This window comes from Misgurnus anguillicaudatus, chromosome 4, assembly GCF_027580225.2.
Source record: "Misgurnus anguillicaudatus chromosome 4, ASM2758022v2, whole genome shotgun sequence".
NCBI classification, from domain to species: Eukaryota; Metazoa; Chordata; class Actinopteri; order Cypriniformes; family Cobitidae; genus Misgurnus; species Misgurnus anguillicaudatus.
The window spans coordinates 10,311,747-10,335,719 of record NC_073340.2 but is presented as its reverse complement, the minus strand read 5'-3'; the positions used below and the strand labels follow the sequence as shown (position 1 = coordinate 10,335,719).

The window sequence follows — 23,973 nt, the reverse complement described above, 5'->3', positions numbered from 1 at the left end:
GTTGGCTTCGAAGGCAAGGATCGCAGCACCCCCAAGCAAAAAAGCTCCACTGCCTCCAGGCCATCGACCTAAGGTTGGCCTGCTAAATTGCTTTCCTGCGCTCCGCCAATAGAGCAATCAGAACCTTGTGCAGACACCCAACGTGTGGGAGGGAGGAGTAAAAACACGAACAAACCAGCCAGGAGTCGAACCTAGAATCGTCTGATCCATGGTCAGACGCGTTATCCATTGCACCACTGGTCCTACAACAAGATTTCGCAGTCATTTTTTTAAAAGACAGCTGGATTCTGGAGATCGGCATGCACATCTGCCAAGCTTCATCTCTACCAAAATAAGAAACGGGGTGGTCCCCCGCGTGCCTGCTAAATTGCCTGTCTTTCTCTTCTCCACGGTCTGAGAGTGAATTTGCCCTCCCTGGTGGTCTAGTGGATAGGATTCGGCGCTCTCACCGCCGCGGCCCGGGTTCGATTCCCGGTCAGGGAATGTGCTTTTGACTTCCGCTTGCCTTTTCACCGGGTTCTGCGCAAAGTTGGCTTCGAGAGCAAGGATCGCAGCACCCCCAAGCAAAAAAGCTCCACTGCCTCCAGGCCATCGACCTAAGGTTGGCCTGCTAAATTGCAGTCCTGCGCTCCGCCAATAGAGCAATCAGAACCTTGTGCAGACACCCAACGTGTGGGAGGAAGGAGTAAAAACACGAACAAACCAGCCAGGAGTCGAACCTAGAATCGTCTGATCCATGGTCAGACGCGTTATCCATTGAACCACTGTTCCTACATCTAGATTTTGAAGTTATTTTTTTAAAAGACAGCTGCATTGTGTAGATCTGCATGCACATCTGCCAAGATTCATCTCTAACAACATAAGAAAAGGGGTGGTCCCCCGCGTGCCTTCTAAATTGCCTGTCTTTCTCTTCTCCATGGTCTGAGAGTGAATGTGCCCTCCCTGGTGGTCCAGTGTCTAGGATTCGGCGCTCTCACCGCCGCGGCCTGGGTTCGATTCCCGGTCAAGGAACGTGCTTTTGACGTCCGGTTGCCTTTTCACCGGGTTCTGCGCAACGTTGGCTTTGAAGGCAAGGATCGCAGCACCCCCAAGCAAAAAGCTCCACTGCCTCCAGGCCATCGACCTAAGGTTGGCCGGCTAAATTGCTGTCCTGCGCCCCGCCAACAGAGCAATCAGAACCTTGTGCAGACACCCAACGTGTGGGAGGAGGAGTAAAAACACGATCGAACCAGCCAGGAGTCGAACCTAGAATCTTCTGATCCGTAGTCAGACGCGTTATCCATTGCGCCACTGGTCCTACAATAACATTCTGGCAATAATTTTTTTTAGAAGACAGCTGGATTCTGGAGATTAGCATGCACATCTGCCAAGCTTCATCTTTACCAAAATGGGAAACGGGGTGGTCCCCCACGTGCCTGTCTTTGAAATGACGCTCCCTCGGAAGAACCCATGAAACACAGCATGGAGAGGCTACAATAAGGGCAATAGAGTGTCAGAAGTTGGATTCGAACCCGCCATTGTGTGCGTGCCTCGTTGGCGCAGTTAGGCAGCGCGTCAGTCTCATAATCTGAAGGTCGTGAGTTCGAGCCTCACACGGGGCACAGCGACTTTTTGTCAACTAGTTTGCGACATTAGCCCCTGTTCTCTTCTGCACAGTGTGCCGGGCATCCATGGTCTGAGAGTGAATGTGCCCTCCCTGGTGGTCTAGTGGCTAGGATTTGGCGCTCTCACCGCCGCGGCCCCGGTTCGATTCCCGGTCAGGGAATGTGCTTTTGACGTCCGCTTGCCTTTTCACCGGGTTCTGCGCAAAGTTGGCTTCGAAGGCAAGGATCGCAGCACCCCCAAGCAAAAAAGCTCCACTGCCTCCAGGCCATCGACCTAAGGTTGGCCTGCTAAATTGCTGTCCTGCGCTCCGCCAATAGAGCAATCAGAACCTTGTGCAGACACCCAACGTGTGGGAGGGAGGAGTAAAAACACGAACAAATCAGCCAGGAGTCGAACCTAGAATCGTCTGATCCATGGTCAGACGCGTTATCCATTGCACCACTGGTCCTACAACAAGATTTCGCAGTCATTTTTTTAAAAGACAGCTGGATTCTGGAGATCGGCATGCACATCTGCCAAGCTTCATCTCTACCAAAATAAGAAACGGGGTGGTCCCCCACGTGCCTGCTAAATTGCCTGTCTGTTTCTTCTCCACGGTCTGAGAGTGAATTTGCCCTCCCTGGTGGTCTAGTGGCTAGGATTCGGCGCTCTCACCGCCGCAGCCCGGGTTCGATTCCCGGTCAGGGAATGTGCTTTTGACTTCCGCTTGCCTTTTCACCGGGTTCTGCGCAAAGTTGGCTTCGAGAGCAAGGATCGCAGCACCCCCAAGCAAAAAAGCTCCACTGCCTCCAGGCCATCGACCTAAGGTTGGCCTGCTAAATTGCTGTCCTGCGCTCCGCCAATAGAGCAATCAGAACCTTGTGCAGACACCCAACGTGTGGGAGGAGGAGTAAAAACACGATCGAACCAGCCAGGAGTCGAACCTAGAATCTTCTGATCCGTAGTCAGACGCGTTATCCATTGCGCCACTGGTCCTACAATAACATTCCGGCAATAATTTTTTTTAGAAGACAGCTGGATTCTGGAGATTAGCATGCACATCTGCCAAGCTTCATCTTTACCAAAATGGGAAACGGGGTGGTCCCCCACGTGCCTGTCTTTGAAATGACGCTCCCTCGGAAGAACCCATGAAACACAGCATGGAGAGGCTACAATAAGGGCAATAGAGTGTCAGAAGTTGGATTCGAACCCGCCATTGTGTGCGTGCCTCGTTGGCGCAGTTAGGCAGCGCGTCAGTCTCATAATCTGAAGGTCGTGAGTTCGAGCCTCACACGGGGCACAGCGACTTTTTGTCAACTAGTTTGCGACATTAGCCCCTGTTCTCTTCTGCACAGTGTGCCGGGCATCCATGGTCTGAGAGTGAATGTGCCCTCCCTGGTGGTCTAGTGGCTAGGATTTGGCGCTCTCACCGCCGCGGCCCCGATTCGATTCCCGGTCAGGGAATGTGCTTTTGACGTCCGCTTGCCTTTTCACCGGGTTCTGCGCAAAGTTGGCTTCGAAGGCAAGGATCGCAGCACCCCCAAGCAAAAAAGCTCCACTGCCTCCAGGCCATCGACCTAAGGTTGGCCTGCTAAATTGCTGTCCTGCGCTCCGCCAATAGAGCAATCAGAACCTTGTGCAGACACCCAACGTGTGGGAGGGAGGAGTAAAAACACGAACAAACCAGCCAGGAGTCGAACCTAGAATCGTCTGATCCATGGTCAGACGCGTTATCCATTGCACCACTGGTCCTACAACAAGATTTCGCAGTCATTTTTTTAAAAGACAGCTGGATTCTGGAGATCGGCATGCACATCTGCCAAGCTTCATCTCTACCAAAATAAGAAACGGGGTGGTCCCCCGCGTGCCTGCTAAATTGCCTGTCTTTCTCTTCTCCACGGTCTGAGAGTGAATTTGCCCTCCCTGGTGGTCTAGTGGATAGGATTCGGCGCTCTCACCGCCGCGGCCCGGGTTCGATTCCCGGTCAGGGAATGTGCTTTTGACTTCCGCTTGCCTTTTCACCGGGTTCTGCGCAAAGTTGGCTTCGAGAGCAAGGATCGCAGCACCCCCAAGCAAAAAAGCTCCACTGCCTCCAGGCCATCGACCTAAGGTTGGCCTGCTAAATTGCAGTCCTGCGCTCCGCCAATAGAGCAATCAGAACCTTGTGCAGACACCCAACGTGTGGGAGGAAGGAGTAAAAACACGAACAAACCAGCCAGGAGTCGAACCTAGAATCGTCTGATCCATGGTCAGACGCGTTATCCATTGCACCACTGGTCCTACAACAAGATTTGGCAGTCATTTTTTTAAAAGACAGCTGCATTCTGGAGATCGGCATGCACATCTGCCAAGCTTCATCTCTACCAAAATAAGAAACGGGGTGGTCCCCCGCGTGCCTGCTAAATTGCCTGTCTTTCTATTCTCCATGGTCTGAGAGTGAATGTGCCCTCCCTGGTGGTCTAGTGGCTAGGATTCGGCGCTCTCACCGCCGCGGCCCGGGTTCGATTCCCGGTCAGGGAACGTGCTTTTGACGTCCGGTTGCCTTTTCACCGGGTTCTGCGCAACGTTGGCTTTGAAGGCAAGGATCGCAGCACCCCCAAGCAAAAAGCTCCACTGCCTCCAGGCCATCGACCTAAGGTTGGCCGGCTAAATTGCTGTCCTGCGCCCCGCCAACAGAGCAATCAGAACCTTGTGCAGACACCCAACGTGTGGGAGGAGGAGTAAAAACACGATCGAACCAGCCAGGAGTCGAACCTAGAATCTTCTGATCCGTAGTCAGACGCGTTATCCATTGCGCCACTGGTCCTACAATAACATTCTGGCAATAATTTTTTTTAGAAGACAGCTGGATCCTGGAGATTAGCATGCACATCTGCCAAGCTTCATCTTTACCAAAATGGGAAACGGGGTGGTCCCCCACGTGCCTGTCTTTGAAATGACGCTCCCTCGGAAGAACCCATGAAACACAGCATGGAGAGGCTACAATAAGGGCAATAGAGTTTCAGAAGTTGGATTCGAACCCGCCATTGTGTGCGTGCCTCGTTGGCGCAGTTAGGCAGCGCGTCAGTCTCATAATCTGAAGGTCGTGAGTTCGAGCCTCACACGGGGCACAGCGACTTTTTGTCAACTAGTTTGCGACATTAGCCCCTGTTCTCTTCTGCACAGTGTGCCGGGCATCCATGGTCTGAGAGTGAATGTGCCCTCCCTGGTGGTCTAGTGGCTAGGATTTGGCGCTCTCACCGCCGCGGCCCCGGTTCGATTCCCGGTCAGGGAATGTGCTTTTGACGTCCGCTTGCCTTTTCACCGGGTTCTGCGCAAAGTTGGCTTCGAAGGCAAGGATCGCAGCACCCCCAAGCAAAAAAGCTCCACTGCCTCCAGGCCATCGACCTAAGGTTGGCCTGCTAAATTGCTGTCCTGCGCTCCGCCAATAGAGCAATCAAAACCTTGTGCAGACACCCAACGTGTGGGAGGAGGAGTAAAAACACGATCGAACCAGCCAGGAGTCGAACCTAGAATCTTCTGATCCGTAGTCAGACGCGTTATCCATTGCGCCACTGGTCCTACAATTACATTCTGGCAATAATTTTTTTTAGAAGACAGCTGGATTCTGGAGATTAGCATGCACATCTGCCAAGCTTCATCTTTACCAAAATGGGAAACGGGGTGGTCCCCCACGTGCCTGTCTTTGAAATGAAGCTCCCTCGGAAGAACCCATGAAACACAGCATGGAGAGGCTACAATAAGGGCAATAGAGTGTCAGAAGTTGGATTCGAACCCGCCATTGTGTGCGTGCCTCGTTGGCGCAGTTAGGCAGCGCGTCAGTCTCATAATCTGAAGGTCGTGAGTTCGAGCCTCACACGGGGCACAGCGACTTTTTGTCAACTAGTTTGCGACATTAGCCCCTGTTCTCTTCTGCACAGTGTGCCGGGCATCCATGGTCTGAGAGTGAATGTGCCCTCCCTGGTGGTCTAGTGGCTAGGATTTGGCGCTCTCACCGCCGCGGCCCCGGTTCGATTCCCGGTCAGGGAATGTGCTTTTGACGTCCGCTTGCCTTTTCACCGGGTTCTGCGCAAAGTTGGCTTCGAAGGCAAGGATCGCAGCACCCCCAAGCAAAAAAGCTCCACTGCCTCCAGGCCATCGACCTAAGGTTGGCCTGCTAAATTGCTGTCCTGCGCTCCGCCAATAGAGCAATCAGAACCTTGTGCAGACACCCAACGTGTGGGAGGGAGGAGTAAAAACACGAACAAACCAGCCAGGAGTCGAACCTAGAATCGTCTGATCCATGGTCAGACGCGTTATCCATTGCACCACTGGTCCTACAACAAGATTTGGCAGTCATTTTTTTAAAAGACAGCTGCATTCTGGAGATCGGCATGCACATCTGCCAAGCTTCATCTCTACCAAAATAAGAAACGGGGTTGTCCCCCGCGTGCCTGCTAAATTGCCTGTCTTTCTCTTCTCCACGGTCTGAGAGTGAATGTGCCCTCCCTGGTGGTCTAGTGGCTAGGATTCAGCGCTCTCACCGCTGCGGCCCGGGTTCGATTCCCGGTCAGGGAACGTGCTTTTGACGTCCGGTTGCCTTTTCACCGGGTTCTGCGCAACGTTGGCTTCGAAGGCAAGGATCGCAGCACCCCCAAGCAAAAAAGCTCCACTGCCTCCAGGCCATCGACCTAAGGTTGGCCTGCTAAATTGCTGTCCTGCGCTCCGCCAATAGAGCAATCAGAACCTTGTGCAGACACCCAACGTGTGGGAGGGAGGAGTAAAAACACGAACAAACCAGCCAGGAGTCGAACCTAGAATCGTCTGATCCATGGTCAGACGCGTTATCCATTGCACCACTGGTCCTACAACAAGATTTGGCAGTCATTTTTTTAAAAGACAGCTGCATTCTGGAGATCGGCATGCACATCTGCCAAGCTTCATCTCTACCAAAATAAGAAACGGGGTTGTCCCCCGCGTGCCTGCTAAATTGCCTGTCTTTCTCTTCTCCACGGTCTGAGAGTGAATGTGCCCTCCCTGGTGGTCTAGTGGCTAGGATTCAGCGCTCTCACCGCCGCGGCCCGGGTTCGATTCCCGGTCAGGGAACGTGCTTTTGACGTCCGGTTGCCTTTTCACCGGGTTCTGCGCAACGTTGGCTTTGAAGGCAAGGATCGCAGCACCCCCAAGCAAAAAGCTCCACTGCCTCCAGGCCATCGACCTAAGGTTGGCCGGCTAAATTGCTGTCCTGCGCCCCGCCAACAGAGCAATCAGAACCTTGTGCAGACACCCAACGTGTGGGAGGAGGAGTAAAAACACGATCGAACCAGCCAGGAGTCGACCCTAGAATCTTCTGATCCGTAGTCAGACGCGTTATCCATCGCGCCACTGGTCCTACAATAACATTCTGGCAATAATTTTTTTTAGAAGACAGCTGGATTCTGGAGATTAGCATGCACATCTGCCAAGCTTCATCTTTACCAAAATGGGAAACGGGGTGGTCCCCCACGTGCCTGTCTTTGAAATGACGCTCCCTCGGAAGAACCCATGAAACACAGCATGGAGAGGCTACAATAAGGGCAATAGAGTGTCAGAAGTTGGATTCGAACCCGCCATTGTGTGCGTGCCTCGTTGGCGCAGTTAGGCAGCGCGTCAGTCTCATAATCTGAAGGTCGTGAGTTCGAGCCTCACACGGGGCACAGCGACTTTTTGTCAACTAGTTTGCGACATTAGCCCCTGTTCTCTTCTGCACAGTGTGCCGGGCATCCATGGTCTGAGAGTGAATGTGCCCTCCCTGGTGGTCTAGTGGCTAGGATTTGGCGCTCTCACCGCCGCGGCCCCGGTTCGATTCCCGGTCAGGGAATGTGCTTTTGACGTCCGCTTGCCTTTTCACCGGGTTCTGCGCAAAGTTGGCTTCGAAGGCAAGGATCGCAGCACCCCCAAGCAAAAAAGCTCCACTGCCTCCAGGCCATCGACCTAAGGTTGGCCTGCTAAATTGCTGTCCTGCGCTCCGCCAATAGAGCAATCAGAACCTTGTGCAGACACCCAACGTGTGGGAGGGAGGAGTAAAAACACGAACAAATCAGCCAGGAGTCGAACCTAGAATCGTCTGATCCATGGTCAGACGCGTTATCCATTGCACCACTGGTCCTACAACAAGATTTCGCAGTCATTTTTTTAAAAGACAGCTGGATTCTGGAGATCGGCATGCACATCTGCCAAGCTTCATCTCTACCAAAATAAGAAACGGGGTGGTCCCCCGCGTGCCTGCTAAATTGCCTGTCTTTCTCTTCTCCACGGTCTGAGAGTGAATTTGCCCTCCCTGGTGGTCTAGTGGATAGGATTCGGCGCTCTCACCGCCGCGGCCCGGGTTCGATTCCCGGTCAGGGAATGTGCTTTTGACTTCCGCTTGCCTTTTCACCGGGTTCTGCGCAAAGTTGGCTTCGAGAGCAAGGATCGCAGCACCCCCAAGCAAAAAAGCTCCACTGCCTCCAGGCCATCGACCTAAGGTTGGCCTGCTAAATTGCAGTCCTGCGCTCCGCCAATAGAGCAATCAGAACCTTGTGCAGACACCCAACGTGTGGGAGGAAGGAGTAAAAACACGAACAAACCAGCCAGGAGTCGAACCTAGTATCGTCTGATCCATGGTCAGACGCGTTATCCATTGCACCACTGGTCCTACAACAAGATTTGGCAGTCATTTTTTTAAAAGACAGCTGCATTCTGGAGATCGGCATGCACATCTGCCAAGCTTCATCTCTACCAAAATAAGAAACGGGGTGGTCCCCCGCGTGCCTGCTAAATTGCCTGTCTTTCTCTTCTCCATGGTCTGAGAGTGAATGTGCCCTCCCTGGTGGTCTAGTGGCTAGGATTCGGCGCTCTCACCGCCGCGGCCCGGGTTCGATTCCCGGTCAGGGAACGTGCTTTTGACGTCCGGTTGCCTTTTCACCGGGTTCTGCGCAACGTTGGCTTTGAAGGCAAGGATCGCAGCACCCCCAAGCAAAAAGCTCCACTGCCTCCAGGCAATCGACCTAAGGTTGGCCTGCTAAATTGCTGTCCTGCGCTCCGCCAATAGAGCAATCAGAACCTTGTGCAGACACCCAACGTGTGGGAGGAGGAGTAAAAACACGATCGAACCAGCCAGGAGTCGAACCTAGAATCTTCTGATCCGTAGTCAGACGCGTTATCCATTGCGCCACTGGTCCTACAATAACATTCTGGCAATAATTTTTTTTAGAAGACAGCTGGATTCTGGAGATTAGCATGCACATCTGCCAAGCTTCATCTTTACCAAAATGGGAAACGGGGTGGTCCCCCACGTGCCTGTCTTTGAAATGACGCTCCCTCGGAAGAACCCATGAAACACAGCATGGAGAGGCTACAATAAGGGCAATAGAGTGTCAGAAGTTGGATTCGAACCCGCCATTGTGTGTGTGCCTCGTTGGCGCAGTTAGGCAGCGCGTCAGTCTCATAATCTGAAGGTCGTGAGTTCGAGCCTCACACGGGGCACAGCGACTTTTTGTCAACTAGTTTGCGACATTAGCCCCTGTTCTCTTCTGCACAGTGTGCCGGGCATCCATGGTCTGAGAGTGAATGTGCCCTCCCTGGTGGTCTAGTGGCTAGGATTTGGCGCTCTCACCGCCGCGGCCCCGATTCGATTCCCGGTCAGGGAATGTGCTTTTGACGTCCGCTTGCCTTTTCACCGGGTTCTGCGCAAAGTTGGCTTCGAAGGCAAGGATCGCAGCACCCCCAAGCAAAAAAGCTCCACTGCCTCCAGGCCATCGACCTAAGGTTGGCCTGCTAAATTGCTGTCCTGCGCTCCGCCAATAGAGCAATCAGAACCTTGTGCAGACACCCAACGTGTGGGAGGGAGGAGTAAAAACACGAACAAACCAGCCAGGAGTCGAACCTAGAATCGTCTGATCCATGGTCAGACGCGTTATCCATTGCACCACTGGTCCTACAACAAGATTTCGCAGTCATTTTTTTAAAAGACAGCTGGATTCTGGAGATCGGCATGCACATCTGCCAAGCTTCATCTCTACCAAAATAAGAAACGGGGTGGTCCCCCGCGTGCCTGCTAAATTGCCTGTCTTTCTCTTCTCCACGGTCTGAGAGTGAATTTGCCCTCCCTGGTGGTCTAGTGGATAGGATTCGGTGCTCTCACCGCCGCGGCCCGGGTTCGATTCCCGGTCAGGGAATGTGCTTTTGACTTCCGCTTGCCTTTTCACCGGGTTCTGCGCAACGTTGGCTTTGAAGGCAAGGATCGCAGCACCCCCAAGCAAAAAGCTCCACTGCCTCCAGGCCATCGACCTAAGGTTGGCCGGCTAAATTGCTGTCCTGCGCCCCGCCAACAGAGCAATCAGAACCTTGTGCAGACACCCAACGTGTGGGAGGAGGAGTAAAAACACGATCGAACCAGCCAGGAGTCGAACCTAGAATCTTCTGATCCGTAGTCAGACGCGTTATCCATTGCGCCACTGGTCCTACAATAACATTCTGGCAATAATTTTTTTTAGAAGACAGCTGGATTCTGGAGATTAGCATGCACATCTGCCAAGCTTCATCTTTACCAAAATGGGAAACGGGGTGGTCCCCCACGTGCCTGTCTTTGAAATGACGCTCCCTCGGAAGAACCCATGAAACACAGCATGGAGAGGCTACAATAAGGGCAATAGAGTGTCAGAAGTTGGATTCGAACCCGCCATTGTGTGCGTGCCTCGTTGGTGCAGTTAGGCAGCGCGTCAGTCTCATAATCTGAAGGTCGTGAGTTCGAGCCTCACACGGGGCACAGCGACTTTTTGTCAACTAGTTTGCGACATTAGCCCCTGTTCTCTTCTGCACAGTGTGCCGGGCATCCATGGTCTGAGAGTGAATGTGCCCTCCCTGGTGGTCTAGTGGCTAGGATTTGGCGCTCTCACCGCCGCGGCCCCGGTTCGATTCCCGGTCAGGGAATGTGCTTTTGACGTCCGCTTGCCTTTTCACCGGGTTCTGCGCAAAGTTGGCTTCGAAGGCAAGGATCGCAGCACCCCCAAGCAAAAAAGCTCCACTGCCTCCAGGCCATCGACCTAAGGTTGGCCTGCTAAATTGCTGTCCTGTGCTCCGCCAATAGAGCAATCAGAACCTTGTGCAGACACCCAACGTGTGGGAGGGAGAAGTAAAAACACGAACAAATCAGCCAGGAGTCGAACCTAGAATCGTCTGATCCATGGTCAGACGCGTTATCCATTGCACCACTGGTCCTACAACAAGATTTCGCAGTCATTTTTTTAAAAGACAGCTGGATTCTGGAGATCGGCATGCACATCTGCCAAGCTTCATCTCTACCAAAATAAGAAACGGGGTGGTCCCCCGCGTGCCTGCTAAATTGCCTGTCTGTCTCTTCTCCACGGTCTGAGAGTGAATTTGCCCTCCCTGGTGGTCTAGTGGCTAGGATTCGGCGCTCTCACCGCCGCGGCCCGGGTTCGATTCCCGGTCAGGGAATGTGCTTTTGACTTCCGCTTGCCTTTTCACCGGGTTCTGCGCAAAGTTGGCTTCGAGAGCAAGGATCGCAGCACCCCCAAGCAAAAAAGCTCCACTGCCTCCAGGCCATCGACCTAAGGTTGGCCTGCTAAATTGCTGTCCTGCGCTCCGCCAATAGAGCAATCAGAACCTTGTGCAGACACCCAACGTGTGGGAGGAGGAGTAAAAACACGATCGAACCAGCCAGGAGTCGAACCTAGAATCTTCTGATCCGTAGTCAGACGCGTTATCCATTGCGCCACTGGTCCTACAATAACATTCCGGCAATAATTTTTTTTAGAAGACAGCTGGATTCTGGAGATTAGCATGCACATCTGCCAAGCTTCATCTTTACCAAAATGGGAAACGGGGTGGTCCCCCACGTGCCTGTCTTTGAAATGACGCTCCCTCGGAAGAACCCATGAAACACAGCATGGAGAGGCTACAATAAGGGCAATAGAGTGTCAGAAGTTGGATTCGAACCCGCCATTGTGTGCGTGCCTCGTTGGCGCAGTTAGGCAGCGCGTCAGTCTCATAATCTGAAGGTCGTGAGTTCGAGCCTCACACGGGGCACAGCGACTTTTTGTCAACTAGTTTGCGACATTAGCCCCTGTTCTCTTCTGCACAGTGTGCCGGGCATCCATGGTCTGAGAGTGAATGTGCCCTCCCTGGTGGTCTAGTGGCTAGGATTTGGCGCTCTCACCGCCGCGGCCCCGATTCGATTCCCGGTCAGGGAATGTGCTTTTGACGTCCGCTTGCCTTTTCACCGGGTTCTGCGCAAAGTTGGCTTCGAAGGCAAGGATCGCAGCACCCCCAAGCAAAAAAGCTCCACTGCCTCCAGGCCATCGACCTAAGGTTGGCCTGCTAAATTGCTGTCCTGCGCTCCGCCAATAGAGCAATCAGAACCTTGTGCAGACACCCAACGTGTGGGAGGGAGGAGTAAAAACACGAACAAACCAGCCAGGAGTCGAACCTAGAATCGTCTGATCCATGGTCAGACGCGTTATCCATTGCACCACTGGTCCTACAACAAGATTTCGCAGTCATTTTTTTAAAAGACAGCTGGATTCTGGAGATCGGCATGCACATCTGCCAAGCTTCATCTCTACCAAAATAAGAAACGGGGTGGTCCCCCGCGTGCCTGCTAAATTGCCTGTCTTTCTCTTCTCCACGGTCTGAGAGTGAATTTGCCCTCCCTGGTGGTCTAGTGGATAGGATTCGGCGCTCTCACCGCCGCGGCCCGGGTTCGATTCCCGGTCAGGGAATGTGCTTTTGACTTCCGCTTGCCTTTTCACCGGGTTCTGCGCAAAGTTGGCTTCGAGAGCAAGGATCGCAGCACCCCCAAGCAAAAAAGCTCCACTGCCTCCAGGCCATCGACCTAAGGTTGGCCTGCTAAATTGCAGTCCTGCGCTCCGCCAATAGAGCAATCAGAACCTTGTGCAGACACCCAACGTGTGGGAGGAAGGAGTAAAAACACGAACAAACCAGCCAGGAGTCGAACCTAGAATCGTCTGATCCATGGTCAGACGCGTTATCCATTGCACCACTGGTCCTACAACAAGATTTGGCAGTCATTTTTTTAAAAGACAGCTGCATTCTGGAGATCGGCATGCACATCTGCCAAGCTTCATCTCTACCAAAATAAGAAACGGGGTGGTCCCCCGCGTGCCTGCTAAATTGCCTGTCTTTCTATTCTCCATGGTCTGAGAGTGAATGTGCCCTCCCTGGTGGTCTAGTGGCTAGGATTCGGCGCTCTCACCGCCGCGGCCCGGGTTCGATTCCCGGTCAGGGAACGTGCTTTTGACGTCCGGTTGCCTTTTCACCGGGTTCTGCGCAACGTTGGCTTTGAAGGCAAGGATCGCAGCACCCCCAAGCAAAAAGCTCCACTGCCTCCAGGCCATCGACCTAAGGTTGGCCGGCTAAATTGCTGTCCTGCGCCCCGCCAACAGAGCAATCAGAACCTTGTGCAGACACCCAACGTGTGGGAGGAGGAGTAAAAACACAATCGAACCAGCCAGGAGTCGAACCTAGAATCTTCTGATCCGTAGTCAGACGCGTTATCCATTGCGCCACTGGTCCCACAATAACATTCTGGCAATAATTTTTTTTAGAAGACAGCTGGATCCTGGAGATTAGCATGCACATCTGCCAAGCTTCATCTTTACCAAAATGGGAAACGGGGTGGTCCCCCACGTGCCTGTCTTTGAAATGACGCTCCCTCGGAAGAACCCACGAAACACAGCATGGAGGGGCTACAATAAGGGCAATAGAGTTTCAGAAGTTGGATTCGAACCCGCCATTGTGGGCGTGCCTCGTTGGCGCAGTTAGGCAGCGCGTCAGTCTCATAATCTGAAGGTCGTGAGTTCGAGCCTCACACGGGGCACAGCGACTTTTTGTCGACTAGTTTGCGACATTAGCCCCTGTTCTCTTCTGCACAGTGTGCCGGGCATCCATGGTCTGAGAGTGAATGTGCCCTCCCTGGTGGTCTAGTGGCTAGGATTCGGCGCTCTCACCGCCGCGGCCCGGGTTCGATTCCCGGTCAGGGAATGTGCTTTTGACGTCCGCTTGCCTTTTCACCGGGTTCTGCGCAAAGTTGGCTTCGAAGGCAAAGAATCGCAGCACCCCCAAGCGGAAAAGCTCCACTGCCTCCAGGCCATCGACCTAAGGTTGGCCTGCTAAATTGCTGTCCTGCGCTCTGCCAACAGAGCAATCAGAACCTTGTGCAGACACCCAACGTGTGGGAGGGAGGAGTAAAAACACGATCGAACCAGCCAGGAGTCGAACCTAGAATCTTCTGATCCGTAGTCAGACGCGTTATCCATTGCGCCACTGGTCCTACAATAACATTCTGGCAATAATTTTTTTTAGAAGACAGCTGGATTCTGGAGATTAGCATGCACATCTGCCAAGCTTCATCTTTACCAAAATGGGAAACGGGGTGGTCCCCCACGTGCCTGTCTTTGAAATGAAGCTCCCTCGGAAGAACCCACGAAACACAGCATGGAGAGGCTACAATAAGGGCAATAGAGTGTCAGAAGTTGGATTCGAACCCGCCATTGTGGGCGTGCCTCGTTGGCGCAGTTAGGCAGCGCGTCAGTCTCATAATCTGAAGGTCGTGAGTTCGAGCCTCACACGGGGCACAGCGACTTTTTGTCGACTAGTTTGCGACATTAGCCCCAGTTCTCTTCTGCACAGTGTGCCGGGCATCCATGGTCTGAGAGTGAATGTGCCCTCCCTGGTGGTCTAGTGGCTAGGATTTGGCGCTCTCACCGCCGCGGCCCGGGTTCGATTCCCGGTCAGGGAATGTGCTTTTGACGTCCGCTTGCCTTTTCACCGGGTTCTGCGCAAAGTTGGCTTCGAAGGCAAGGATCGCAGCACCCCCAAGCAAAAAAGCTCCACTGCCTCCAGGCCATCGACCTAAGGTTGGCCTGCTAAATTGCTGTCCTGCGCTCCGCCAATAGAGCAATCAGAACCTTGTGCAGACACCCAACGTGTGGGAGGGAGGAGTAAAAACACGAACAAACCAGCCAGGAGTCGAACCTAGAATCGTCTGATCCATGGTCAGACGCGTTATCCATTGCACCACTGGTCCTACAACAAGATTTGGCAGTCATTTTTTTAAAAGACAGCTGCATTCTGGAGATCGGCATGCACATCTGCCAAGCTTCATCTCTACCAAAATAAGAAACGGGGTTGTCCCCCGCGTGCCTGCTAAATTGCCTGTCTTTCTCTTCTCCACGGTCTGAGAGTGAATGTGCCCTCCCTGGTGGTCTAGTGGCTAGGATTCAGCGCTCTCACCGCTGCGGCCCGGGTTCGATTCCCGGTCAGGGAACGTGCTTTTGACGTCCGGTTGCCTTTTCACCGGGTTCTGCGCAACGTTGGCTTCGAAGGCAAGGATCGCAGCACCCCCAAGCAAAAAAGCTCCACTGCCTCCAGGCCATCGACCTAAGGTTGGCCTGCTAAATTGCTGTCCTGCGCTCCGCCAATAGAGCAATCAGAACCTTGTGCAGACACCCAACGTGTGGGAGGGAGGAGTAAAAACACGAACAAACCAGCCAGGAGTCGAACCTAGAATCGTCTGATCCATGGTCAGACGCGTTATCCATTGCACCACTGGTCCTACAACAAGATTTGGCAGTCATTTTTTTAAAAGACAGCTGCATTCTGGAGATCGGCATGCACATCTGCCAAGCTTCATCTCTACCAAAATAAGAAACGGGGTTGTCCCCCGCGTGCCTGCTAAATTGCCTGTCTTTCTCTTCTCCACGGTCTGAGAGTGAATGTGCCCTCCCTGGTGGTCTAGTGGCTAGGATTCAGCGTTCTCACCGCCGCGGCCCGGGTTCGATTCCCGGTCAGGGAACGTGCTTTTGACGTCCGGTTGCCTTTTCACCGGGTTCTGCGCAACGTTGGCTTTGAAGGCAAGGATCGCAGCACCCCCAAGCAAAAAGCTCCACTGCCTCCAGGCCATCGACCTAAGGTTGGCCGGCTAAATTGCTGTCCTGCGCCCCGCCAACAGAGCAATCAGAACCTTGTGCAGACACCCAACGTGTGGGAGGAGGAGTAAAAACACGATCGAACCAGCCAGGAGTCGACCCTAGAATCTTCTGATCCGTAGTCAGACGCGTTATCCATTGCGCCACTGGTCCTACAATAACATTCTGGCAATAATTTTTTTTAGAAGACAGCTGGATTCTGGAGATTAGCATGCACATCTGCCAAGCTTCATCTTTACCAAAATGGGAAACGGGGTGGTCCCCCACGTGCCTGTCTTTGAAATGACGCTCCCTCGGAAGAACCCACGAAACACAGCATGGAGGGGCTACAATAAGGGCAATAGAGTGTCAGAAGTTGGATTCGAACCCGCCATTGTGTGCGTGCCTCGTTGGCGCAGTTAGGCAGCGCGTCAGTCTCATAATCTGAAGGTCGTGAGTTCGAGCCTCACACGGGGCACAGCGACTTTTTGTCAACTAGTTTGCGACATCAGCCCCTGTTCTCTTCTGCACAGTGTGCCGGGCATCCATGGTCTGAGAGTGAATGTGCCCTCCCTGGTGGTCTAGTGGCTAGGATTTGGCGCTCTCACCGCCGCGGCCCCGGTTCGATTCCCGGTCAGGGAATGTGCTTTTGACGTCCGCTTGCCTTTTCACCGGGTTCTGCGCAAAGTTGGCTTCGAAGGCAAGGATCGCAGCACCCCCAAGCAAAAAAGCTCCACTGCCTCCAGGCCATCGACCTAAGGTTGGCCTGCTAAATTGCTGTCCTGCGCTCCGCCAATAGAGCAATCAGAACCTTGTGCAGACACCCAACGTGTGGGAGGAAGGAGTAAAAACACGAACAAACCAGCCAGGAGTCGAACCTAGAATCGTCTGATCCATGGTCAGACGCGTTATCCATTGCACCACTGGTCCTACAACAAGATTTGGCAGTCATTTTTTTAAAAGACAGCTGCATTCTGGAGATCGGCATGCACATCTGCCAAGCTTCATCTCTACCAAAATAAGAAACGGGGTGGTCCCCCGCGTGCCTGCTAAATTGCCTGTCTTTCTCTTCTCCACGGTCTGAGAGTGAATTTGCCCTCCCTGGTGGTCTAGTGGCTAGGATTCGGCGCTCTCACCGCCGCGGCCCGGGTTCGATTCCCGGTCAGGGAATGTGCTTTTGACTTCCGCTTGCCTTTTCACCGGGTTCTGCGCAAAGTTGGCTTCGAGAGCAAGGATCGCAGCACCCCCAAGCAAAAAAGCTCCACTGCCTCCAGGCCATCGACCTAAGGTTGGCCTGCTAAATTGCTGTCCTGCGCTCCGCCAATAGAGCAATCAGAACCTTGTGCAGACACCCAACGTGTGGGAGGAGGAGTAAAAACACAATCGAACCAGCCAGGAGTCGAACCTAGAATCTTCTGATCCGTAGTCAGACGCGTTATCCATTGCGCCACTGGTCCTACAATAACATTCTGGCAATAATTTTTTTAGAAGACAGCTGGATTCTGGAGATTAGCATGCACATCTGCCAAGCTTCATCTTTACCAAAATGGGAAACGGGGTGGTCCCCCACGTGCCTGTCTTTGAAATGACGCTCCCTCGGAAGAACCCACGAAACACAGCATGGAGGGGCTACAATAAGGGCAATAGAGTGTCAGAAGTTGGATTCGAACCCGCCATTGTGGGCGTGCCTCGTTGGCGCAGTTAGGCAGCGCGTCAGTCTCATAATCTGAAGGTCGTGAGTTCGAGCCTCACACGGGGCACAGCAACTTTTTGTTGACTAGTTTGCGACGTTAGCCCCTGCTCTCTTCTGCACAGTGTGCCGGGCATCCACGGTCTGATAGTGAACGTGCCCTCCTTGTTGGTCTAGTGGCTAGGATTCGGCGCTCTCACCGCCGCGGCCCGGGTTCGATTCCCGGTCAGGGAATGTGCTTTTGACGTCCGCTTGCCTTTTCACCGGGTTCTGCGCAAAGTTGGCTTCGAAGGCAAGGATCGCAGCACCCCCAAGCAAAAAAGCTCCACTGCCTCCAGGCCATCGACCTAAGGTTGGCCTGCTAAATTGCTGTCCTGCGCTCCGCCAATAGAGCAATCAGAACCTTGTGCAGACACCCAACGTGTGGGAGAGAGGAGTAAAAACACGAACAAACCAGCCAGGAGTCGAACCTAGAATCGTCTGATCCATGGTCAGACGCGTTATCCATTGCACCACTGGTCCTACAACAAGATTTGGCAGTCATTTTTTTAAAAGACAGCTGCATTCTGGAGATCGGCATGCACATCTGCCAAGCTTCATCTCTACCAAAATAAGAAACGGGGTTGTCCCCCGCGTGCCTGCTAAATTGCCTGTCTTTCTCTTCTCCATGGTCTGAGAGTGAATGTGCCCTCCCTGGTGGTCTAGTGGCTAGGATTCGGCGCTCTCACCGCCGCGGCCCGGGTTCGATTCCCGGTCAGGGAACGTGCTTTTGACGTCCGGTTGCCTTTTCACCGGGTTCTGCGCAACGTTGGCTTTGAAGGCAAGGATCGCAGCACCCCCAAGCAAAAAGCTCCACTGCCTCCAGGCCATCGACCTAAGGTTGGCCGGCTAAATTGCTGTCCTGCGCCCCGCCAACAGAGCAATCAGAACCTTGTGCAGACACCCAACGTGTGGGAGGAGGAGTAAAAACACGATCGAACCAGCCAGGAGTCGAACCTAGAATCTTCTGATCCGTAGTCAGACGCGTTATCCATTGCGCCACTGGTCCTACAATAACATTCTGGCAATAATTTTTTTTAGAAGACAGCTGGATTCTGGAGATTAGCATGCACATCTGCCAAGCTTCATCTTTACCAAAATGGGAAACGGGGTGGTCCCCCGCGTGCCTGTCTTTGAAATGACGCTCCCTCGGAAGAACCCATGAAACACAGCATGGAGGGGCTACAATAAGGGCAATAGAGTGTCAGAAGTTGGATTCGAACCCGCCATTGTGGGCGTGCCTCGTTGGCGCAGTTAGGCAGCGCATCAGTCTCATAATCTGAAGGTCGTGAGTTCGAGCCTCACACGGGGCACAGCGACTTTTTGTCGACTAGTTTGTCGACTAGTTTGCGACTTTAGCCCCAGTTCTCTTCTGCACAGTGTGCCGGGCATCCATGGTCTGAGAGTGAATGTGCCCTCCCTGGTGGTCTAGTGGCTAGGATTCGGCGCTCTCACCGCCGCGGCCCGGGTTCGATTCCCGGTCAGGGAATGTGCTTTTGACGTCCGCTTGCCTTTTCACCGGGTTCTGCGCAAAGTTGGCTTCGAAGGCAAGGATCGCAGCACCCCCAAGCAAAAAAGCTCCACTGCCTCCAGGCCATCGACCTAAGGTTGGCCTGCTAAATTGCTGTCCTGCGCTCCGCCAATAGAGCAATCAGAACCTTGTGCAGACACCCAACGTGTGGGAGGGAGGAGTAAAAACACGAACAAACCAGCCAGGAGTCGAACCTAGAATCGTCTGATCCATGGTCAGACGCGTTATCCATTGCGCCACTGGTCCTACAACAAGATTTGGCAGTCATTTTTTTAAAAGACAGCTGCATTCTGGAGATCGGCATGCACATCTGCCAAGCTTCATCTCTACCAAAATAAGAAACGGGGTGGTCCCCCGCGTGCCTGCTAAATTGCCTGTCTTTCTCTTCTCCACGGTCTGAGAGTGAATGTGCCCTCCCTGGTGGTCTAGTGGCTAGGATTCGGCGCTCTCACCGCCGCGGCCCGGGTTCGATTCCCGGTCAGGGAATGTGCTTTTGACGTCCGGTTGCCTTTTCACTGGGTTCTGCGCAACGTTGGCTTTGAAGGCAAGGGTCGCAGCACCCCCAAGCAAAAAGCTCCACTGCCTCCAGGCCATCGACCTAAGGTTGGCCTGCTAAATTGCTGTCCTGCGCCCCGCCAACAGAGCAATCAGAACCTTGTGCAGACACCCAACGTGTGGGAGGAGGAGTAAAAACACGATCGAACCAGCCAGGAGTCGAACCTAGAATCTTCTGATCCGTAGTCAGACGCGTTATCCATTGCGCCACTGGTCCTACAATAACGTTCTGGCAATAATTTTTTTTAGAAGACAGCTGGATTCTGGAGATTAGCATGCACATCTGCCAAGCTTCATCTTTACCAAAATGGGAAACGGGGTGGTCCCCCGCGTGCCTGTCTTTGAAATGACGCTCCCTCGGAAGAACCCACGAAACACAGCATGGAGGGGCTACAATAAGGGCAATAGAGTGTCAGAAGTTGGATTCGAACCCGTCATTGTGGGCGTGCCTCGTTGGCGCAGTTAGGCAGCGCGTCAGTCTCATAATCTGAAGGTCGTGAGTTCGAGCCTCACACGGGGCACAGCGACTTTTTGTCGACTAGTTTGCGACATTAGCCCCAGTTCTCTTCTCCACGGTCTGAGAGTGAATGTGCCCTCCCTGGTGGTCTAGTGGCTAGGATTCGGCGCTCTCACCGCCGCGGCCCGGGTTCGATTCCCGGTCAGGGAACGTGCTTTTGACGTCCGCTTGCCTTTTCACCGGGTTCTGCGCAACGTTGGCTTCGAAGGCAAGGATCGCAGCACCCCCAAGCAAAAAAGCTCCACTGCCTCCAGGCCATCGACCTAAGGTTGGCCTGCTAAATTGCTTTCCTGCGCTCCGCCAATAGAGCAATCAGAACCTTGTGCAGACACCCAACGTGTGGGAGGAAGGAGTAAAAACACGAACAAACCAGCCAGGAGTCGAACCTACAATATTCTGATCCGTAGTCAGACGCGTTATCCATTGCGCCACTGGTCCTTCAACAAGGTTTTGGCAGTCATTTTTTTAAAAGACAGCTGGATTCTGGAGATCGGCATGCACATCTGCCAAGCTTCATCTTTACAAAATGGGAAACGGGGTGGTCCCCCGCGTGCCTGTCTTTGAAATGACGCTCCCTCGGAAGAACCCACAAAACACAGCATGGAGGGGCTACAATAAGGGCAATAGAGTGTCAGAAGTTGGATTCGAACCCGTCATTGTGGGCGTGCCTCGTTGGCGCAGTTAGGCAGCGCGTCAGTCTCATAATCTGAAGGTCGTGAGTTCGAGCCTCACACGGGGCACAGCGACTTTTTGTCGACTAGTTTGCGACATTAGCCCCTGTTCCCTTCTGCACAGTGTGCCGGGCATCCATGGTCTGAGAGTGAATGTGCCCTCCCTGGTGGTCTAGTGGCTAGGATTCGGCGCTCTCACCGCCGCGGCCCGGGTTCGATTCCCGGTCAGGGAACGAGCTTTTGACGTCCGCTTGCCTTTTCACCGGGTTCTGCGCAGCGTTGGCTTCGAAGGCAAGGATCGCAGCACCCCCAAGCAAAAAAGCTCCACTGCCTCCAGGCCATCGACCTAAGGTTGGCCTGCTAAATTGCTTTCCTGCGCTCCGCCAATAGAGCAATCAGAACCTTGTGCAGACACCCAACGTGTCGGAGGAAGGAGTAAAAACACGAACAAACCAGCCAGGAGTCGAACCTAGAATCGTCTGATCCGTAGTCAGACGCGTTATCCATTGCGCCACTGGTCCTTCAACAAGGTTTTGGCAGTCATTTTTTTAAAAGACAGCTGGATTCTGGAGATCGGCATGCACATCTGCCAAGCTTCATCTTTACAAAATGGGAAACGGGGTGGTCCCCCGCGTGCCTGCTAAATTGCCTGTCTGTCTCTTCTCCACGGTCTGAGAGTGAATTTGCCCTCCCTCGGAAGAACCCACGAAACACAGCATGGAGGGGCTACAATAAGGGCAATAGAGTGTCAGAAGTTGGATTCGAACCCGTCATTGTGGGCGTGCCTCGTTGGCGCAGTTACACAGCGCGTCAGTCTCATAATCTGAAGGTCGTGAGTTCGAGCCTCACACGGGGCACTGCGGCTTTTTGTCGACTAGTTTGCGACGTTAGCCCCTGTTCTCTTCTGCACAGTGTGCCGGGCATCCACAGTCTGAGAGTGATTGTGCCCTCCCTGGTGGTCTAGTGGCTAGGATTCGGCGCTCTCACCGCCGCGGCCCGGGTTCGATTCCCGGTCAGGGAATGTGCTTTTGACGTCCGCTTGCCTTTTCACCGGGTTCTGCGCAAAGTTGGCTTCGAAGGCAAAGAATCGCAGCACCCCCAAGCGGAAAAGCTCCACTGCCTCCAGGCCATCGACCTAAGGTTGGCCTGCTAAATTGCTTTCCTGCGCTCCGCCAATAGAGCAATCAGAACCTTGTACAGACACCCAACGTGTCGGAGGAAGGAGTAAAAACACGAACAAACCAGCCAGGAGTCGAACCTAGAATATTCTGATCCGTAGTCAGACGCGTTATCCATTGCGCCACTGGTCCTTCAACAAGGTTTTGGCAGTCATTTTTTTAAAAGACAGCTGGATTCTGGAGATCGGCATGCACATCTGCCAAGCTTCATCTTTACAAAATGGGAAACGGGGTGGTCCCCCGCGTGCCTGTCTTTGAAATGACCCTCCCTCGGAAGAACCCACGAAACACAGCATGGAGGGGCTACAATAAGGGCAATAGAGTGTCAGAAGTTGGATTCGAACCCGTCATTGGGGGCGTGCTTCGTTGGCGCAGTTACACAGCGCGTCAGTCTCATAATCTGAAGGTCGTGAGTTCGAGCCTCACACGGGGCACTGCGGCTTTTTGTCGACTAGTTTGCGACGTTAGCCCCTGTTCTCTTCTGCACGCACAGTGTGCCGGGCATCCACGGTCTGAGAGTGATTGTGCCCTCCCTGGTGGTCTAGTGGCTAGGATTCGGCGCTCTCACCGCTGCGGCCCGGGTTCGATTCCCGGTCAGGGAATGTGCTTTTGACGTCCGCTTGCCTTTTCACCGGGTTCTGCGCAAAGTTGGCTTCGAAGGCAAAGAATCGCAGCACCCCCAAGCGGAAAAGCTCCACTGCCTCCAGGCCATCGAGCTAAGGTTGGCCTGCTAAATTGCTGTCCTGCGCTCTGCCAACAGAGCAATCAGAACCTTGTGCAGACACCCAACGTGTGGGAGGGAGGAGTAAAAACACGATCGAATCAGCCAGGAGTCGAACCTAGAATCTTCTGATCCGTAGTCAGACGCGTTATCCATTGCGCCACTGGTCCTACAACAAGGTTCTGGCAATCATTTTGTTAGAAGACAGCTGGATTCTGGAGATTAGCATGCACATCTGCCAAGCTTCATCTTTAACAAAATGGGAAACGGGGTGGTCCCCCGCGTGCCTGTCTTTGAAATGACGCTCCCTCGGAAGAACCCACGAAACACAGCATGGAGGGGCTCCAATAAGGGCAATAGAGTGTCAGAAGTGGGATTCGAACAATCATTGTGGGCGTGCCTCGTTGGCGCAGTTAGGCAGCGCGTCAGTCATATAATCTGAAGGTCGTGAGTTCGATCCTCACATGGGGCACAGTGACTTTTTGTCGACTAGTTTGCGACGTTAGCCCCAGTTCTCTTCTGCACAGTGTGCCGGGCATCCACGGTCTGAGAGTGAATGTGCCCTCCCTGGTGGTCTAGTGGCTAGGATTCGGCGCTCTCACCGCCGCGGCCCGGGTTCGATTCCCGGTCAGGGAATGTGCTTTTGACGCCGCTTGCTTTTTCACCGGGTTCTGCGCAACGTTGGCTTCGAAGGCAAGGATCGCAGAACCCCCAAGCGGCAAAGCTCCACTGGCTCCAGGCCATCGACCTAAGGTTGGCCTGCTAAATTGCTTTCCTGCAGTCCTGCGCTCCGCCAACAGAGCAATCAGAACCTTGTGAAGACACCCAACGTGTGGGAGGGAGGAGTAAAAACACGATCAAACCAGCCAGGAGTCAAAACTAGAAACTTCTGATCCATAGTCATACACGTTATCCATTGCACCACTGGCCCTACGTCAAGGTTCTGGCATTCATTTTTTTTAGAAGACAGCTGGATTCTGGAGATCGACATGCACATCTGCCAAGCTTCATCTTTAACAAAATGGGAAACGGGGTGGTCCCCCTGCGTGCCTGTCTTTGAAATGACGCTCCCTCGGAAGAAACCACGAAACACAGCATGGAGGGGCTCTAATAAGGGCAATAGAGTGTCAGAAGTGGGATTCAAACACAGGTCTCTAGAAGAGACCGCGACCTGAACATAACGCCTAATGCTAAGTACACACCAAAATATAATCGGGCTGATTTTGGGACGATTTCCCCCCTTCCGACAATCCTAGCTGTGTCCCGATTATCTTGATGGTTCTACAGATTATCTTATCAGATTTTCCCTTGGTTTGAGGTTTGTTAAGAGTGTCCGAACCTGATTAGAAGAACGTCAGAGCCGGCCTGATCACGAGCCGTAAATATTAAACATGTTTAATATTTATGATCAGAAATCCTGATGTGTGGGGGGAACCCTAAGGACAAAGGCACGCACGTTCTTGAGAGAATCACATGAAGCGAAACCATATCCAATCAGAAAGCAAGATGATGGAAAACGGATGCAGTCATGGCACAGC

General features: G+C 53.3%; 46 non-coding genes across 46 annotated transcripts; 33 read left to right on the top strand and 13 right to left on the bottom strand.

Annotated features, from left to right (window-relative positions):
- The first annotated feature begins 411 nt into the window (after positions 1–411).
- Positions 412–483, top strand: trnae-cuc (transfer RNA glutamic acid (anticodon CUC)). Its single transcript has one exon. It is a non-coding gene; the product is annotated as a tRNA-Glu (tRNA).
- Positions 484–1,224: 741 nt separating this feature from the next.
- On the bottom strand, positions 1,225–1,297 carry trnar-acg (transfer RNA arginine (anticodon ACG)). Its single transcript has one exon. It is a non-coding gene; the product is annotated as a tRNA-Arg (tRNA).
- A 230-nt stretch (positions 1,298–1,527) lies between these two features.
- trnam-cau (transfer RNA methionine (anticodon CAU)) lies at positions 1,528–1,601 on the top strand. The gene has a single exon. It is a non-coding gene; the product is annotated as a tRNA-Met (tRNA).
- Positions 1,602–2,507: 906 nt separating this feature from the next.
- On the bottom strand, positions 2,508–2,580 carry trnar-acg (transfer RNA arginine (anticodon ACG)). The gene has a single exon. It is a non-coding gene; the product is annotated as a tRNA-Arg (tRNA).
- Positions 2,581–2,810: 230 nt separating this feature from the next.
- trnam-cau (transfer RNA methionine (anticodon CAU)) lies at positions 2,811–2,884 on the top strand. The gene has a single exon. It is a non-coding gene; the product is annotated as a tRNA-Met (tRNA).
- Positions 2,885–3,504: 620 nt separating this feature from the next.
- trnae-cuc (transfer RNA glutamic acid (anticodon CUC)) lies at positions 3,505–3,576 on the top strand. The gene has a single exon. It is a non-coding gene; the product is annotated as a tRNA-Glu (tRNA).
- A 456-nt stretch (positions 3,577–4,032) lies between these two features.
- trnae-cuc (transfer RNA glutamic acid (anticodon CUC)) lies at positions 4,033–4,104 on the top strand. Its single transcript has one exon. It is a non-coding gene; the product is annotated as a tRNA-Glu (tRNA).
- Positions 4,105–4,317: 213 nt separating this feature from the next.
- trnar-acg (transfer RNA arginine (anticodon ACG)) lies at positions 4,318–4,390 on the bottom strand. The gene has a single exon. It is a non-coding gene; the product is annotated as a tRNA-Arg (tRNA).
- Positions 4,391–4,620: 230 nt separating this feature from the next.
- On the top strand, positions 4,621–4,694 carry trnam-cau (transfer RNA methionine (anticodon CAU)). The gene has a single exon. It is a non-coding gene; the product is annotated as a tRNA-Met (tRNA).
- A 378-nt stretch (positions 4,695–5,072) lies between these two features.
- On the bottom strand, positions 5,073–5,145 carry trnar-acg (transfer RNA arginine (anticodon ACG)). Its single transcript has one exon. It is a non-coding gene; the product is annotated as a tRNA-Arg (tRNA).
- Positions 5,146–5,375: 230 nt separating this feature from the next.
- On the top strand, positions 5,376–5,449 carry trnam-cau (transfer RNA methionine (anticodon CAU)). Its single transcript has one exon. It is a non-coding gene; the product is annotated as a tRNA-Met (tRNA).
- Positions 5,450–7,185: 1,736 nt separating this feature from the next.
- On the top strand, positions 7,186–7,259 carry trnam-cau (transfer RNA methionine (anticodon CAU)). The gene has a single exon. It is a non-coding gene; the product is annotated as a tRNA-Met (tRNA).
- A 620-nt stretch (positions 7,260–7,879) lies between these two features.
- Positions 7,880–7,951, top strand: trnae-cuc (transfer RNA glutamic acid (anticodon CUC)). Its single transcript has one exon. It is a non-coding gene; the product is annotated as a tRNA-Glu (tRNA).
- Positions 7,952–8,407: 456 nt separating this feature from the next.
- Positions 8,408–8,479, top strand: trnae-cuc (transfer RNA glutamic acid (anticodon CUC)). Its single transcript has one exon. It is a non-coding gene; the product is annotated as a tRNA-Glu (tRNA).
- A 213-nt stretch (positions 8,480–8,692) lies between these two features.
- Positions 8,693–8,765, bottom strand: trnar-acg (transfer RNA arginine (anticodon ACG)). The gene has a single exon. It is a non-coding gene; the product is annotated as a tRNA-Arg (tRNA).
- Positions 8,766–8,995: 230 nt separating this feature from the next.
- On the top strand, positions 8,996–9,069 carry trnam-cau (transfer RNA methionine (anticodon CAU)). Its single transcript has one exon. It is a non-coding gene; the product is annotated as a tRNA-Met (tRNA).
- A 905-nt stretch (positions 9,070–9,974) lies between these two features.
- On the bottom strand, positions 9,975–10,047 carry trnar-acg (transfer RNA arginine (anticodon ACG)). The gene has a single exon. It is a non-coding gene; the product is annotated as a tRNA-Arg (tRNA).
- A 230-nt stretch (positions 10,048–10,277) lies between these two features.
- On the top strand, positions 10,278–10,351 carry trnam-cau (transfer RNA methionine (anticodon CAU)). Its single transcript has one exon. It is a non-coding gene; the product is annotated as a tRNA-Met (tRNA).
- Positions 10,352–10,971: 620 nt separating this feature from the next.
- Positions 10,972–11,043, top strand: trnae-cuc (transfer RNA glutamic acid (anticodon CUC)). Its single transcript has one exon. It is a non-coding gene; the product is annotated as a tRNA-Glu (tRNA).
- Positions 11,044–11,257: 214 nt separating this feature from the next.
- On the bottom strand, positions 11,258–11,330 carry trnar-acg (transfer RNA arginine (anticodon ACG)). Its single transcript has one exon. It is a non-coding gene; the product is annotated as a tRNA-Arg (tRNA).
- Positions 11,331–11,560: 230 nt separating this feature from the next.
- On the top strand, positions 11,561–11,634 carry trnam-cau (transfer RNA methionine (anticodon CAU)). The gene has a single exon. It is a non-coding gene; the product is annotated as a tRNA-Met (tRNA).
- Positions 11,635–12,254: 620 nt separating this feature from the next.
- Positions 12,255–12,326, top strand: trnae-cuc (transfer RNA glutamic acid (anticodon CUC)). The gene has a single exon. It is a non-coding gene; the product is annotated as a tRNA-Glu (tRNA).
- Positions 12,327–12,782: 456 nt separating this feature from the next.
- trnae-cuc (transfer RNA glutamic acid (anticodon CUC)) lies at positions 12,783–12,854 on the top strand. Its single transcript has one exon. It is a non-coding gene; the product is annotated as a tRNA-Glu (tRNA).
- A 213-nt stretch (positions 12,855–13,067) lies between these two features.
- Positions 13,068–13,140, bottom strand: trnar-acg (transfer RNA arginine (anticodon ACG)). Its single transcript has one exon. It is a non-coding gene; the product is annotated as a tRNA-Arg (tRNA).
- Positions 13,141–13,370: 230 nt separating this feature from the next.
- On the top strand, positions 13,371–13,444 carry trnam-cau (transfer RNA methionine (anticodon CAU)). Its single transcript has one exon. It is a non-coding gene; the product is annotated as a tRNA-Met (tRNA).
- Positions 13,445–13,536: 92 nt separating this feature from the next.
- trnae-cuc (transfer RNA glutamic acid (anticodon CUC)) lies at positions 13,537–13,608 on the top strand. Its single transcript has one exon. It is a non-coding gene; the product is annotated as a tRNA-Glu (tRNA).
- Positions 13,609–13,824: 216 nt separating this feature from the next.
- Positions 13,825–13,897, bottom strand: trnar-acg (transfer RNA arginine (anticodon ACG)). Its single transcript has one exon. It is a non-coding gene; the product is annotated as a tRNA-Arg (tRNA).
- A 230-nt stretch (positions 13,898–14,127) lies between these two features.
- On the top strand, positions 14,128–14,201 carry trnam-cau (transfer RNA methionine (anticodon CAU)). The gene has a single exon. It is a non-coding gene; the product is annotated as a tRNA-Met (tRNA).
- A 1,736-nt stretch (positions 14,202–15,937) lies between these two features.
- On the top strand, positions 15,938–16,011 carry trnam-cau (transfer RNA methionine (anticodon CAU)). Its single transcript has one exon. It is a non-coding gene; the product is annotated as a tRNA-Met (tRNA).
- Positions 16,012–16,631: 620 nt separating this feature from the next.
- Positions 16,632–16,703, top strand: trnae-cuc (transfer RNA glutamic acid (anticodon CUC)). Its single transcript has one exon. It is a non-coding gene; the product is annotated as a tRNA-Glu (tRNA).
- Positions 16,704–16,917: 214 nt separating this feature from the next.
- On the bottom strand, positions 16,918–16,990 carry trnar-acg (transfer RNA arginine (anticodon ACG)). Its single transcript has one exon. It is a non-coding gene; the product is annotated as a tRNA-Arg (tRNA).
- Positions 16,991–17,219: 229 nt separating this feature from the next.
- Positions 17,220–17,293, top strand: trnam-cau (transfer RNA methionine (anticodon CAU)). The gene has a single exon. It is a non-coding gene; the product is annotated as a tRNA-Met (tRNA).
- A 620-nt stretch (positions 17,294–17,913) lies between these two features.
- trnae-cuc (transfer RNA glutamic acid (anticodon CUC)) lies at positions 17,914–17,985 on the top strand. Its single transcript has one exon. It is a non-coding gene; the product is annotated as a tRNA-Glu (tRNA).
- Positions 17,986–18,198: 213 nt separating this feature from the next.
- Positions 18,199–18,271, bottom strand: trnar-acg (transfer RNA arginine (anticodon ACG)). Its single transcript has one exon. It is a non-coding gene; the product is annotated as a tRNA-Arg (tRNA).
- A 230-nt stretch (positions 18,272–18,501) lies between these two features.
- On the top strand, positions 18,502–18,575 carry trnam-cau (transfer RNA methionine (anticodon CAU)). Its single transcript has one exon. It is a non-coding gene; the product is annotated as a tRNA-Met (tRNA).
- Positions 18,576–18,679: 104 nt separating this feature from the next.
- On the top strand, positions 18,680–18,751 carry trnae-cuc (transfer RNA glutamic acid (anticodon CUC)). Its single transcript has one exon. It is a non-coding gene; the product is annotated as a tRNA-Glu (tRNA).
- Positions 18,752–19,207: 456 nt separating this feature from the next.
- trnae-cuc (transfer RNA glutamic acid (anticodon CUC)) lies at positions 19,208–19,279 on the top strand. Its single transcript has one exon. It is a non-coding gene; the product is annotated as a tRNA-Glu (tRNA).
- Positions 19,280–19,492: 213 nt separating this feature from the next.
- On the bottom strand, positions 19,493–19,565 carry trnar-acg (transfer RNA arginine (anticodon ACG)). Its single transcript has one exon. It is a non-coding gene; the product is annotated as a tRNA-Arg (tRNA).
- A 230-nt stretch (positions 19,566–19,795) lies between these two features.
- Positions 19,796–19,869, top strand: trnam-cau (transfer RNA methionine (anticodon CAU)). Its single transcript has one exon. It is a non-coding gene; the product is annotated as a tRNA-Met (tRNA).
- A 74-nt stretch (positions 19,870–19,943) lies between these two features.
- trnae-cuc (transfer RNA glutamic acid (anticodon CUC)) lies at positions 19,944–20,015 on the top strand. The gene has a single exon. It is a non-coding gene; the product is annotated as a tRNA-Glu (tRNA).
- A 516-nt stretch (positions 20,016–20,531) lies between these two features.
- trnam-cau (transfer RNA methionine (anticodon CAU)) lies at positions 20,532–20,605 on the top strand. The gene has a single exon. It is a non-coding gene; the product is annotated as a tRNA-Met (tRNA).
- Positions 20,606–20,697: 92 nt separating this feature from the next.
- Positions 20,698–20,769, top strand: trnae-cuc (transfer RNA glutamic acid (anticodon CUC)). Its single transcript has one exon. It is a non-coding gene; the product is annotated as a tRNA-Glu (tRNA).
- Positions 20,770–21,485: 716 nt separating this feature from the next.
- On the top strand, positions 21,486–21,557 carry trnae-cuc (transfer RNA glutamic acid (anticodon CUC)). Its single transcript has one exon. It is a non-coding gene; the product is annotated as a tRNA-Glu (tRNA).
- Positions 21,558–22,532: 975 nt separating this feature from the next.
- Positions 22,533–22,605, bottom strand: trnar-acg (transfer RNA arginine (anticodon ACG)). The gene has a single exon. It is a non-coding gene; the product is annotated as a tRNA-Arg (tRNA).
- Positions 22,606–22,833: 228 nt separating this feature from the next.
- Positions 22,834–22,907, top strand: trnam-cau (transfer RNA methionine (anticodon CAU)). Its single transcript has one exon. It is a non-coding gene; the product is annotated as a tRNA-Ile (tRNA).
- A 92-nt stretch (positions 22,908–22,999) lies between these two features.
- On the top strand, positions 23,000–23,071 carry trnae-cuc (transfer RNA glutamic acid (anticodon CUC)). Its single transcript has one exon. It is a non-coding gene; the product is annotated as a tRNA-Glu (tRNA).
- The last annotated feature ends 902 nt before the right edge of the window (positions 23,072–23,973 follow it).